The 13,022-nt window shown below is 38.8% G+C and overlaps 1 pseudogene; it reads left to right on the forward strand.

Annotated features, from left to right (window-relative positions):
- The first annotated feature begins 1,282 nt into the window (after nt 1-1,282).
- Nucleotides 1,283-5,003, forward strand: LOC143675496 (homeobox protein NANOG-like; annotated as a pseudogene).
- The last annotated feature ends 8,019 nt before the right edge of the window (nt 5,004-13,022 follow it).

The following is a 13,022-nucleotide window of genomic DNA, read 5'->3' on the forward strand; positions in this document are numbered from 1 at the left end:
AAATAAGGAGCAAGGATGAGCCAGCCACATGGATAACTGAGGGAAATGCATCCAGGCAGAGGAATAGCCATTGAAAAGGCTGGGAGTACACCTGGCACCTTGGAGAAAGCAAAGAAACCAATGCGGCTGAGCCAAGAAAGCAAGAGGGAAAGCACTAGATGAAAACGTCAGAAAGGTAAGATGGTCCAGATGGTGCTGACCCTCACAGGCCCTGGCAAGGGCTCTGGCTTTTACAATAATTGAGACTGAGGGTCTACAGAATTTTAACTAGAAGGACATCATCTGACTCATGGGGTTTGTTTGTTTGTTTGTTTTGAGAAGGAGGAAAAGGGTTTACTTATACTGGCTGGAGAACAGGGAAGTTTTTCCCAAATCTGTCTCCCTGAAATGATTCTTCAACTAGTTTTTATGTAAGATGGGACAAAGAGAGATAATCATCTTAGTTTACAGGTAACAGAAGTTTGGAGAATTTCAGTAGTTGATCTTAGTTATTTCCCATTTCCTTTAGGATATGACATCTTATGACACTTGGGAAAGGTGCCTCCCAGTCTAGGGGGATAGACAAAAGGCTTATTCATATCTGTAGGTTCAGGGCAATAAAGCTAATTCGGGTCTAGGTACAGATTTTACATTTATAATTGGTTCTTTGTGAGACTAAGGGCTCTCAGTACAGCCTGCCTCCACTTTTGATGGTTACATTTAAAGGCTACTATTACAATTTCCAGTTTGCGTACAGTTTTGAGATTACATTTTAAAAATTACTATTACAATGGCCCCCTTAAAACAATATCTATTTCCTATTTTGGGATACTGGCATCATTTATTCTGGCTGCTTCAGGCTGGACTGGGATATAGTTTCCAGTGCACTGGTGAAATTTCTGACTTCCTTCAGGTGAGAATGGATCATTCTTGGAAGGAGTTCTTGGAAGATGAAAAGGCTTTCATACACATTTGCATTATAATTCAAGTACATAGAGACAAAAGGCATTTAACTAGAACAAAAATAGATATTGTTACAGACTAAGACTGTGGATTCTTTTACCAAATGCCCTCAATAACCAATTCCTGAGACACCCAGGTTTCAAAGAGAGAAAGAGCTTAATACTGGGTGTGTAGTAGGAGAGCAGATGGTCTAGCGGCCCAAAACCTGTCTACCTGAACTGCAGTAATTTTGACAGTTTTATTAGAGAAAAGATGGGCAGGGGGTAGGATAATGAGCACAGTGGCCCCAGATGATGTGATTAGAGGTGATCTAATTATTGAGCATGCATAAATTGACTACATGCTTAGTAGCAGGTAAGAAAATTGCAGAGTATGATAATGAGGTCTAGGTGACTTGTAGGTAAAAGTCTAAGCTACTGCGCATGTCAGTTGGACCCACTTTGGTTAGATCCATTCTCTTTTCTAAAGATAACTTTGGACTTGGGGTGGGTTAGTCCTGGGCTGACCCTAAGACCCTTCATCATTAAACATTAGGGGCTGTCTTTAGTGATTACAAGACTTTAAAGTTGTAAAACTGGACAACCGGGTACAAATGAGGGTTAGTCACAAGTTTTTATAATCACAAGGGCAGAAGATAAAGGTTATACAACCATTATCAGAGCTCAAAGCAGCTGGATTACAATTCAGAGATTTCAGGTACTTCCCTCTGTCTATTCCAACATACCAGAAAGCAAAAAGGAATATCTATATAATGATTTAGTAACCAAAACCATCCCTTAAATCCTGATTTCTTAGTTACAATATTAATAGTCAGGAAGATTACAAGCAGGTATTGAAGAAGAGTCCATAACCATGACCCTATTCCTGAAGGTAGCCAACTGAATAGAAATTTAAATTATTAATAGGAAGTTTTAGTTTGAACTTTATCACTTAGGTGATCTAGGAGAGAAGAGATGTCACCAGATTCATCAGGAATGTAGGTATAACATTCTATTTTGACTACAATACATGCTCCCCCTTGGGAGGTGGTGAGGATTCTAAAGTCATTCTATTTTGTAATGCTGCTTTACGCATTAAAGTCACTTACTGGAGTCATACTGTGATAGCTATCATTTAAAGCGTTTAACTTGGCAATTACATTTTTGACTTTTATAAATGGGATAAATATTGTAGCTACATGATTATCAGGTTTATTGGCTTCCATTAGGAGTGACTTAATATATTTCAGGTCTCAGATTCCAGTCAGTTCTATACCAATCACCAGCTAATAAAGTGATGGTTTGTTGACAATTTCTCAGGGGCTAACTGAAAAGGAAGGGATGTATAAAAGGGAATGATTTTTCTGCTCCCAACAAAGGGGTGCCTTCTGGCTGAGTCCCCTAAAATATTCTAAACTATTTTGTCTTAGAGTTAAACATGTTGATTTTATTTTTTCAGTAAAGTTTTTTCCTCTTCTATTTAACTAATAGAAATAACATAGCACTGTTTCACAAAGGATTTTGGCAGAGAAAACAAGACAATGTTCTAGCTAGGTTAAGTTTACCAGGCAACGACAAGATTGTCTCTAGTGAAGTCAATGCTTAACACACTGTATTTTTCTTGCATCTCAATTATGAATCACTTGAGAGCTCTCTGGTCTGTCCCCTGTAAGGGGGATATCCAGCATGGCAATTTATAGATACTAGAGACAGACAGCTGACCACAAATCCAGCAGTTAGTCTGGTTCATAAAAGCATCATATGAATGGGCCCATTGCAAAAATGGATTCCTTTCCCAGCTTGTTACTAAAGGGCACATTAAAATCAAGGAAAAATAGAAAAGAAGAAACATTATAACTAATCTGACTAGGAAAAATTTCCCCCTAAACAAATACTTAGGCCATCCAGAGGTTATACTTATGTTCTGGATTATGAGGATGATTTACTATCACCACAGCTTTCCAGCCAACAGGAGGTGTGTCTCCATCCTGGGACAGTTGTAGCTTGACCCTGGAGTGGTGAATTCCAGGGATTTATTTCCCAGTGGTGGCACCGAGAGTGGCAGCACACTGTGGACATGGGGGAAGAGGGCAGGCCTAGGGAGTCTGGAGAAGACACGCTGGAAGTGGGGAGGCTAGAACCTGACTCATGCTCTTAAATCACTTAGGCTGCTATATTGAGAAGAGATTATAGGGACACAAAGATGGAAGCAGAGTAATAACTTGTTAGGGGGCTGTTGAAATAATCTAGGTGAGAGAGAAGAGCTTTAGATCAGTGTAGTTGCAGTGTAAATGGTAAGAATAGTCAAATTCTAGAAATACCCTAAAGGTAAAACCAGCGGAATTTCCTGACATTAAATACAGAATGTGAGAGTATCAAAGATGGCCCCAAGGATTTTTATCTCGGAACTAAAAGATTTAAGCTGTCCTTAACTGAGATGCACAAACTGAAAGTAAAGCAGTTTTAGAGCAGAAGAGTTGTGTGGGGCATGTTAAATTTAAAATGTCTATTAGACATCTAAGTAGAAATAGCTTCATCAGCACAAAGATATACAAACATGTAGTCCAGAAGACAGGTCTGGTTAGAAATATAAATTTCTACATTTTTGCCATATAGAAGTATTTTAATACATGGGAACAGAAAATCACCAAAGGAGTTTGGAAAGAAAAGAGATTCAAGGACTGAGTTCTGGAATGTTTCAACATTAAGAGGCTGCAGAGGACACTGAGGAAGAGACAGGAAGCTCAGAAACAAACCAGGAGAAAGAAAACACTCCAGGAGAAGTAAGAAAAACCCACAGGAGCTGAGAGAGCCATTCTGAAACTAACCCAAGAGAGAAGGGCCAACAGACATTGCTATGTGTCTTCTTAGATGCCAGAGAAACTGGGTACCACAGGCCTTTCTTCAGTGAAGCTTTAGCAAACCAAAACACTGGCCATGTGCCTTCCCATAGGACAGAGGAACCCTGATGACAGCAGCCTTTCTTCAGGGAAGGGATCTTCCTCTTGATTCCTATTTGGACATTTTCACAGCCTTAGAGCTCCAGTTACCCAGCAATCTGTCCTGTTCTGGAACTCAAGGAAGGAGCCCCCTCTTCCTTCTTCCATAGATCTTCGTATTCAGTAAAGCCCTGATTCTTCCACCAGTCCCCAAATTAACCTGCTTCTGTAGAGAAGAGCACAAGGAAGAAGGAAGATGAGGGCCAGGTCAAGAAACAGAAGATCAGAGCTGCGTTCTCTCAGACCCAACTGTGTAGACTCAATGATAGATTTCAAAGACTGAAATACCTCAGTCTCCAGAAGATGCAAGAACTTTCCAACATTCTGAACCTCAGCTATAAACAGGTTAACACCTGGTTCCAGAACAACACGAACTGATCAAAGAACGGCAACAGGGTGACCCAGAAGGGTTCAGCACATACAAAATACACAATATTCTACTCTTCTATCCTCAAGGGTGCTTGGCTAATACGTCTGGTAACCTTCCAATGTGGAGTAACCAGACCTGGAACAACCGGACTTGAAGCAGTCATTCCTGGAACAGCCGGTCTTGGAGAAACCAGACCTGGAACAACCGGACTTGAAGCAGTCATTCCTGGAACAGCCAGTCTTGGAGAAACCAGACCTGGAACAACCGGACTTGAAGCAGTCATTCCTGGAACAGCCAGTCTTGGAGAAACCAGACCTGGAACAACTGGACTTGAAGCAGTCATTCCTGGAACAGCCAGACTTGGAGAAACCAGACCTGGAACAACCGGACTTGAAGCAGTCATTCCTGGAACAGCCAGTCTTGGAGAAACCATTCCTGGAACAGCCACATGTGATACACTCAAGACTGGAATCATGACCAAATCTGGAAGAACCAGGCCTGGGACAATCAGTTCCAGAACAGTGGAGAGAAATCCCTGCAGCCCCAGATTCCATTCTAGCAAAATTCTCCCACTAGTGATTTGGAGGCCACCTTGGGAAGTGCTGGGGAAAGCCACAATACAATACTGCAAACAAATATTTCTGTACCCCACAAAACATGGATTTATTCCCAAATTACTCCATGAATACCCAGCCTGAAGATGTATTAGGGTGAAGATGGGTATACGATATAATCTCAACCTGGGCAGAGGCTGCATTACAGCCTTTCTTCCAGAATTGTCTTGAGAGCTGTGTATCTGACTTCATCCTGGTTTTCACTGGATAATTTGGGGATGAGTGTAGATGTGTTATGAGTCTAATCAGAGGTTTCAAAAACCCAGTAACAGGCCAGATTACCTTGACTGTTCTGGACAACATAAAAGATGAGATGTCTGTGATTATAGTAAACTAGAATATAATCTTAGTTTGGATTTCTTTAGGATCTAGCCTCAAGAATAGGAGGTAAAAGTATAAACATGTGTGCTGGAGTACTCATTTTATGAGATTTGGGAGGCTTCACTGAATTGTTCAGATGAAAGGGCTAAGCTATCATGACCCAACTTCATTGATTCCCTTCACCCCTTCTTTGTTTTACTGCCTCTAATTTATTCATCATTTTGTTATTTGTAGATAGATGTTTTGTTTCTTATATCATGGTAATATAGTAGTCTGGCTAGTTGGTTTATACATTTTACAAGTAAATATCCATTATGAAAAAAGAGCAAAAATTGAGGAATTAACTGCTCACCTGGAGGAACTAGAGAAAGAACAGCAAACTAACTCAAAAGCAAATAGAAGAGACATAGAGAAATTAAAGCAGAAATAAATGAAGTGAAGAACAAAATAAAACAATAAATATAATTAAAAAGAACCAAAAGTTGGTTCTTTGAGAAAATCATTAAAATCAATAGACCCTTAGCTAGGCTGACAAACGTAAAAAAAGATAGAGGATGCAAACAAAATCAGAAATGGGAAGGGAGTCATTACCATGGACCCTGAAGAAATAAATCATAAGAGGATACTGTCATGGTCAGGTTCATGTGTCCACTTGGCCAGTTGGTAGTGCCCGTTTGCCTGGTTGGGCAAGTGATGGCCTGTCTGTTGCTATGAGGACATTTCATAGAATTAAACCATGATCACATCAGCTGCATCCACAGCTGACTGCATTTGTAGTCAGCCAAGGGGAGTGTCTTCTGCAATGTGAGTGATGCTTAATCTAATCACTGGAGGCTTTTAAGGAGGATTTAGAAGAAACAGTCTCTCTTCCTGCTTCAGCTGGTGAGCCTCTCCTGTCGAGTTCATCCAGACCCTTCGTTGGAGTTCTTAGCTTCACAACCTGCCCTACAGATTTTGGACTCTAAGTTCCCATGGTTACATGAGACACTTTTATAAATTTTATATCTATGGATATTTCCCACTGATTCTGTTTCTCTATAGACCCTTAGCTAGTACAGATACTATGAACAACTATTTACCAACAAACTAGACAACCTGGATGAAATGGGCAATTTCCTAGAAGGAGAAAAATAACTGAAACTGACCCAAGAAGAAATCAATAAACCAACCACAACTAAAGATATTCAGCCTTTCTACAAAGAAAAGCCCAGGCTCCACAGGGGAATTTTACTAAATATTCCAAAAAGAACTAATACCATTCCTGCTCAAACTCTTCCAAAGAACCCATGAAAAGGGAAAACTACCTAACTCATTTTATAAAGTTAACGTCACTCTATTACCAAAATGAATAGAGATACTAGAGGAAAGGAAAATTACAGGCCAATCTCCCTAATGAATATAGAGGCAAAAATTCTCAACAAAATACTTGCAGACTGAAGCCAGTGGCACATTAAAAGAATTATACACCATGACCAAGTAGGATTTATTTCAGACATGCAAAGCTGGTTCAACCCAAGAAAATCAATCAATGTAATACAACACATTAACAAATTGAAAGAGAAAAATCACATGACCATCTTGATGATGCTGAAAAAGTATTGGACAAAATTCAGCATCCTTTTCTGATAAAAATACTTCAAAAGAAAGAATTAATTATCCTTAATATGATTAAAAAACAAGGGGGTGTATGTATGAAAAACTCAGAGCCAACATCATACTCAACAATGAGAGACTGAAAGCCTTACCCCTAAGATTGGGAAGGAGACACTTGACCACTGTCACCACTATTATTCAACATTGTACTAGAAGTTCTAGCTAGAGCAATTAGGCAAGAAAAAAAAAGGCATACAAATCAGAAAGGAAGAAGTAAAACTCTCATTATTTGAAGATGACATGATCCTATATTTGGAAAATCCCAACAAATCTATGACAAAGCTACTTGAGCTAATAAACAAATTCAGGAAAATAGCAGGATACAAAATTAATGCACAAAAATCAGTAATGTTTCTATACACTGATAATGACATGACTGAGAAAGCAACTGAGAGAAAAAAATCCACTCACAATAGCAACTAAAAGGATCAAGTTTCTAGGAATAAACTTAACCAGGGATGGAAAAGACCTTTACACAAAAAACTACAAAATATTGCTAAAAGAAATTGACAGAATATCTAAATAGGTGGAAAGATATTCCATATTCATGGATGGGAAGGTTATATGTCATTAAGGTGTCAATTCTACCCAAATAAATCCACAGATTCAACCCAATACCAATCAAAATTCCAACAATCTACCTTGAAGACTTGGAAAAGCAAGTTATATTTATTTGGAAGGGAAAGGGGCCTAAATAACCAAAAGCATCCTAAAAATAAATAAGTGGAAGGACTTACATTTCCTTATATTAAAGCTTATTATAAAGCCACAATGGTCAAAACAGCATGGTACTAACACAACGATAGATATATCGATCAAATGAATTGAATTGAAAGTTTGGATATAGACCCCCAGATCTATGTCCAATTGATCTTTGACAAGGCCCCCAAATTCATGGAACTGGGACAGAATAGTCTCTTCAATAAATGGGGTTGGGAGAACTGGATATACATATCCAAAGGAAAGAAAGAGGACCCCTATTTTACACCCTATATAAAAATTAACTCAGAGTGATTAAAGAGTGATTAAAACTCTTAGAAGAAAATATTGGGAAACATCTTCAAGACTTAGTGAAAGGAGGTAGCTTCTTAGACCTTACACCCAAAGCACAAGCATTGAAAGAAAAATAGATAAATGGGAACTCCTCAGTATTGAAAACTTCTGCACTTCAAAGGACTTTGTCAAAAAGATGAAAAGACAGCCAACTCAATGGGACAAAATATTTTGAAACCATTATTTTACAAGTGTTTGATAGATAGTATATATAAAGAAATCCTACAACTCAACAACAAAAAAGACAAAGAACCCAATTATAAAATGGACAAAAGATATGAATGGACATTTGTGCCAGTCTGAAACCACTGTGTATCCAAGAAAAGCAATGCTCTTTAAAACTCTTTCAGTATTGCTGGTGGGATCTTTTTTACTGTTTCCATGGAAATGTGCCTCACCCAATTGTGGGCAGTACCTTTGAAGTAGGTGGTTTGATTAGGTTTCCTTGAAGATATGTCTTCACCCATCGTGGAGCTCTTTAAGAGGGAACCATTTGGGAAACAGCTTCAGTGTCATCAGAGCCCACCCAGACAGAGAGCTTTGGAGATTCAGAAGGAAAATGTCCCTAGAGAAGCCTTATGAAATGAGAAGAGAAAGCTAGCAGATGTTAACATGTGCCTTCCTAGCTGGCAGAGGTGACCAGTAGACAAAGACCCAAGTTGATAGCTGCCACATGTCTTCCCAGCTGTGAGAGGTGTTCCGGATGGCATAAACCTTCTTGAGTGAAGGTGACTTCTTGTTGGTGCCTTAATTTGGACATTTTCATGGCCTTAGAATCATTAACTTGCAACTTAATAAATTCCCTTTTTGAAAGGCCATTCTATTTCTGGTATATTGCATTCTAGCAGCTTTAGCAAACTAATACAGATTTTGGTACCAGAGAAGTGGGGTGCTGCTGCAGTTTGCAAATACCAAACATATTGGAATGGCTTTTTAAATGGATAAGGGGAAGATTCTGGAAGAGTTATAAAAGAGCTTGATAGCAAAGGCCTGGAATGCTACGAAGAAACTGTGGACTCTAAAGATACCTCTGATAAAGCATGTTCTAGTTTGCTAGCTGCCAGAATGCAATATACCAGGAATGGAATGGCTTTTTAAAAGGGGAATTTAATATGTTGCTAGTTTACAGTTCTAAGGCTGATAAAATGTCCAATCAAAGACATGCAGAGAAAGATACCTTGGTTCAAGAAGGCTGATGAAATTCAAGGTCTGTCTCTCTCAAGTGAGAAGGCACATGGTGAACACAGTCAGGGGTTCTCTCTACGATGGAAGGGCACATGGCGAACACAGCATTATCTGCTAGCTTTCTCTCCTGGCTTCCTGTTTCATGAAGCTCCCTGGGAGGCATTTTCCTTCTTTATCTCCAAAGGTCACTGGCTGGTGAACTCTGCTTCGTGGTGCTACAGCATTCTCTGCTCTCTCCAAATCTCTCACATTCTCCAAAATGTTTCTTCTTTCATAGGATTCCAGTAAACTAATCAAGACCCACCCAAATGGGCGAAGACACAGCTCCACCTAATCCAGTTTAACAACCACTCTTGATTGGGTTACATCTCCAGGGAGATGATCTAATTATAGATTCAAACATAATAGGGATTATTCTGCCTTTACGAAATGGGATTTTGATTAAAACATGGCTTTTCTAGGGTACATACATCCTTTCAAACCAGCATAAGGTCTTAGACAGAAACGAAGCACATATTATTACAAGCAAAAAGGAAGAAGATTGTTGTTTTAAAATGGCAAAGATGGGCAGGCCACAGTGGCTCAGCAGGCAATAATGCTTGCCTGCCATGCCAGAGAATCCAGGCTCAATTCCTGGTGCCTGCCCATGTTAAAAAAAAAAATGGCAAAGAATCTAGCCACATTGACTACTGGTTTTAGATAGAAGGCAGATTTTAAAAGCCATGACTTGGGATACTTAGCTGAAGAGATTTCCAAAATTAAATGTGGAAAGTGTGGCCTCGTTTCTCCTTGCAGCTTATAGGGAAATGTGAGAAGAAACAGATAAGCTGAGAAATGAACTCCTGGGTACAAAGAAATCAGAAATTGCTGGTCTGAACAGTTCTGGGTTTCCAGAAAGGGAGAACCAAGAGAATAGTGCTAGATGTTCAGGCTCTGGAGAGGGTGATTAAGGAGAGACTGGTTGCCAGATCCAGAAGATCTGAAAGCAGTGACAGGAACCAACATTTGCACACCAATGTTCATACCAGCTTTATTCACAATTGCCAAGTGATGGAAACAATCCAAGTGCCCATTAACAGATGAGTGGATAAAACAATATAGTATATACATACAATGAAATATTATGCAGCAGTATGAAGGAATGAAGTCCTGAAGCATGCAACAACATGGATGAACCTTGAAGACATAATGCTGAATGAAACAAGCCAGACAAAAGGATAGATATTGTGGATAGATATTGTACTATTTCACTAATATGAGCCACCTAGAAAATGTAAACCCAGAGTCTTCAAATGTAGAATATAGGGGGCCTAGAGATAAAAAGAAGCTACAGAAGAAAGAGTGGTTACCTAATATGTACAGATTTATTAACAAGGCTAATCTTAAGTGTTTGGGAATAGATAGAGGTGATGGTAGTTTGTTATTGGGTTATAAATAATAATGCCTATTAAAAGCGAATATGATTGAAAGGAGTTGTCTAAAGTCATGTATCTCACAGATTAACACTACAAAGATAAATAAGTTCTTGCATGAGCTAATTCAAATGTATGACACTTGTACAAAGAATTAATTATAGAGTGGTATATAGGAAAAATTACCTATTGCATGCTATGGACTATATTAAACAGCAATACCTTACTAGTATCATACAAATATTGGGGTAAATAATTGAGGAGGATGAGGGATATGGGGTGTTTTAGGTTTTCTTTGTTGTGTGGCTATGCGTACCTGTTATTTTTCTCTTTGGAGCAATGAATATTGCCTAAAATTGAGCGTGAGGATCATTGTAAAATGAAGTGAGGATATTGTGAGACAATGATTGCATACTTTGGGTAGAATACACGGTATGTGAATATATCTCAACAAGAACCGCAGAGTCAAAATCAATCAATAAATAAATAAACAGAAAGTTACAAGTGCTAGAGAAGATGTGGCAAGAGAAGTTTAACTATTCAGTGTTGGTAGGGAAGTAGAATGGTGCAGCCCCTTGAAAGGTAATGCAGTGGATTCACAGGAGGCTAAATATGGGGTCGCCATAGGATTAGATGATCCCATTACTAGGAATATACTTGGAAGAACTGAAAGCAGGGACATGAATAGACATTTTCCCACTGATGTGTATAGCAGCATTATTCACGATAGCAAATGGATGGAGCTGGCTGAAGGGTGCATGGACTGAGGAACAGAAGGATGAGCTAGGATGAATACCTACTGTTTTAGTGTGTTAATGCTGCCAGAAATGCAATATACCAGAAATGGGTTGACTTTTATAAAGGGAATTTACTAAGTTACAAGTTTATAGTTTTAAGGCCATAAAAAATATCCAAACCAAGGCATCCGGAGAAAGATAACCTTGACTCAAGAAATGGCCAATGATGTTTTGGGTTTCTTTGTCATCTGGGAAGACACATGGTAGTATCTGCTAGCTTTCTTTCTGATTTCTCTTTTCAAATAGCTTCCCTGTGAGTATTTTCTTTCTGCATCTCCAAACATCTCTGTCTGTGTCAGCTCTGAGCCTTTTCCAAAAAGTTTCCCTCTTAATGTATTCCAGTAAGTGACCCACCTTGAATGGGTGGAGACACATCTCCATGGGAACAACCTAATCAAAATGTTCCACCCACGGTTTGGTGGGTCACATCTCCATGGAAACAACTTATTCAAAAAGATCCCATCCAACAATATTGAATCAGGAATAAAGAACATGGCTTCAACCCAGTTGAACAGTTTCAACTCAGTATACATATGAAGGAATACTGTAATACTACAGAAATGAATGAAGTTGTGAGGCATGCAATGAGGTGAATGAACCTTGAGGACATTATGTTGAGCAAAATAAGCAGAGACAAAGAGACAAACATTGTATGGTCTCATTTAGAAAATGCTTATAAGAAAATTAGGGCCTAGATTGTAAGCTCTTACAGTAGTTAAATTTATCCATGAATTTTAAGTGTTATTTCTAAATTCTGAGATACTTTGTCCTTTGTGTATAACCTGGAATTTCCCTGAACCAGTGGGTACCTGTGTGACACCTGAGACTGAGAATCAGTTCTGCAGCTCTGAAGGTCAGCATTGCTCCATACAGCACCTATGAAAGAAGATGAAAAAGAAATCAGACTTCGATTAGAGATATGACGCATATCTGGTTGGGACTAAGGTAAATAAGAATACAAGGTAAAGGATGATACTGTCTATATTTTAAAACTTCAACTTCTGTGTTGGACCAAAGGAAGAGATGTTTATTCTGTCCGAAATTTAAATTATCTGTAGCACATTATCTAATTAAACCAGTCTGGCCAGTTTATTTAAACAATCTAAACATGTGGAGCCTAGAATAGAGAAGTGGCTCTGATGATTCTTTATAGCTTATTATAATACCATGATACAGTTCAGTGTATTCTGGACAGCTAATAAGAACATTTTTCAAAGCCCTTTGAGGCACTGGAGAAAAAGTATGGAACTATTAAACTTCACCACCTGTGAAATTCCTGAAATTCTGAAGCACTGGGGACTCCCAATTTAATAAACCAAGCCCTCAATCTTGAGGCTAGTTCTTATGAAACTTATTTTTCAATAAGCAAAACCTACTTATAAACATGCTTAAGAGTCACCCCCATAGAACCTTGTGCCAGTTTGAAAGTATTATGTACTCCAGAAAAGCCATGTTTTAATCCTGACTCAATAATGTATGTTGCAAAATTTGATGAGATTATCTCCATGATGTGGCACACCCAATTGTGGGTGTGACCTTTGGATAAGATGGAGATGGGACTCCACCCATTTTGAGGTGGGTTTTGATTAGTTTACTGGGATCCTTTAAAAGAGGAAACATTTTGGAGAAAGCCAATGGCAGAAATGACAGAGTCCTCAGAACTGACAGAGCAGATGTAGATACTTGGAGAAGAATTGG

This window comes from Tamandua tetradactyla, chromosome 3 (assembly GCF_023851605.1).
Source record: "Tamandua tetradactyla isolate mTamTet1 chromosome 3, mTamTet1.pri, whole genome shotgun sequence".
NCBI classification, from domain to species: Eukaryota; Metazoa; Chordata; class Mammalia; order Pilosa; family Myrmecophagidae; genus Tamandua; species Tamandua tetradactyla.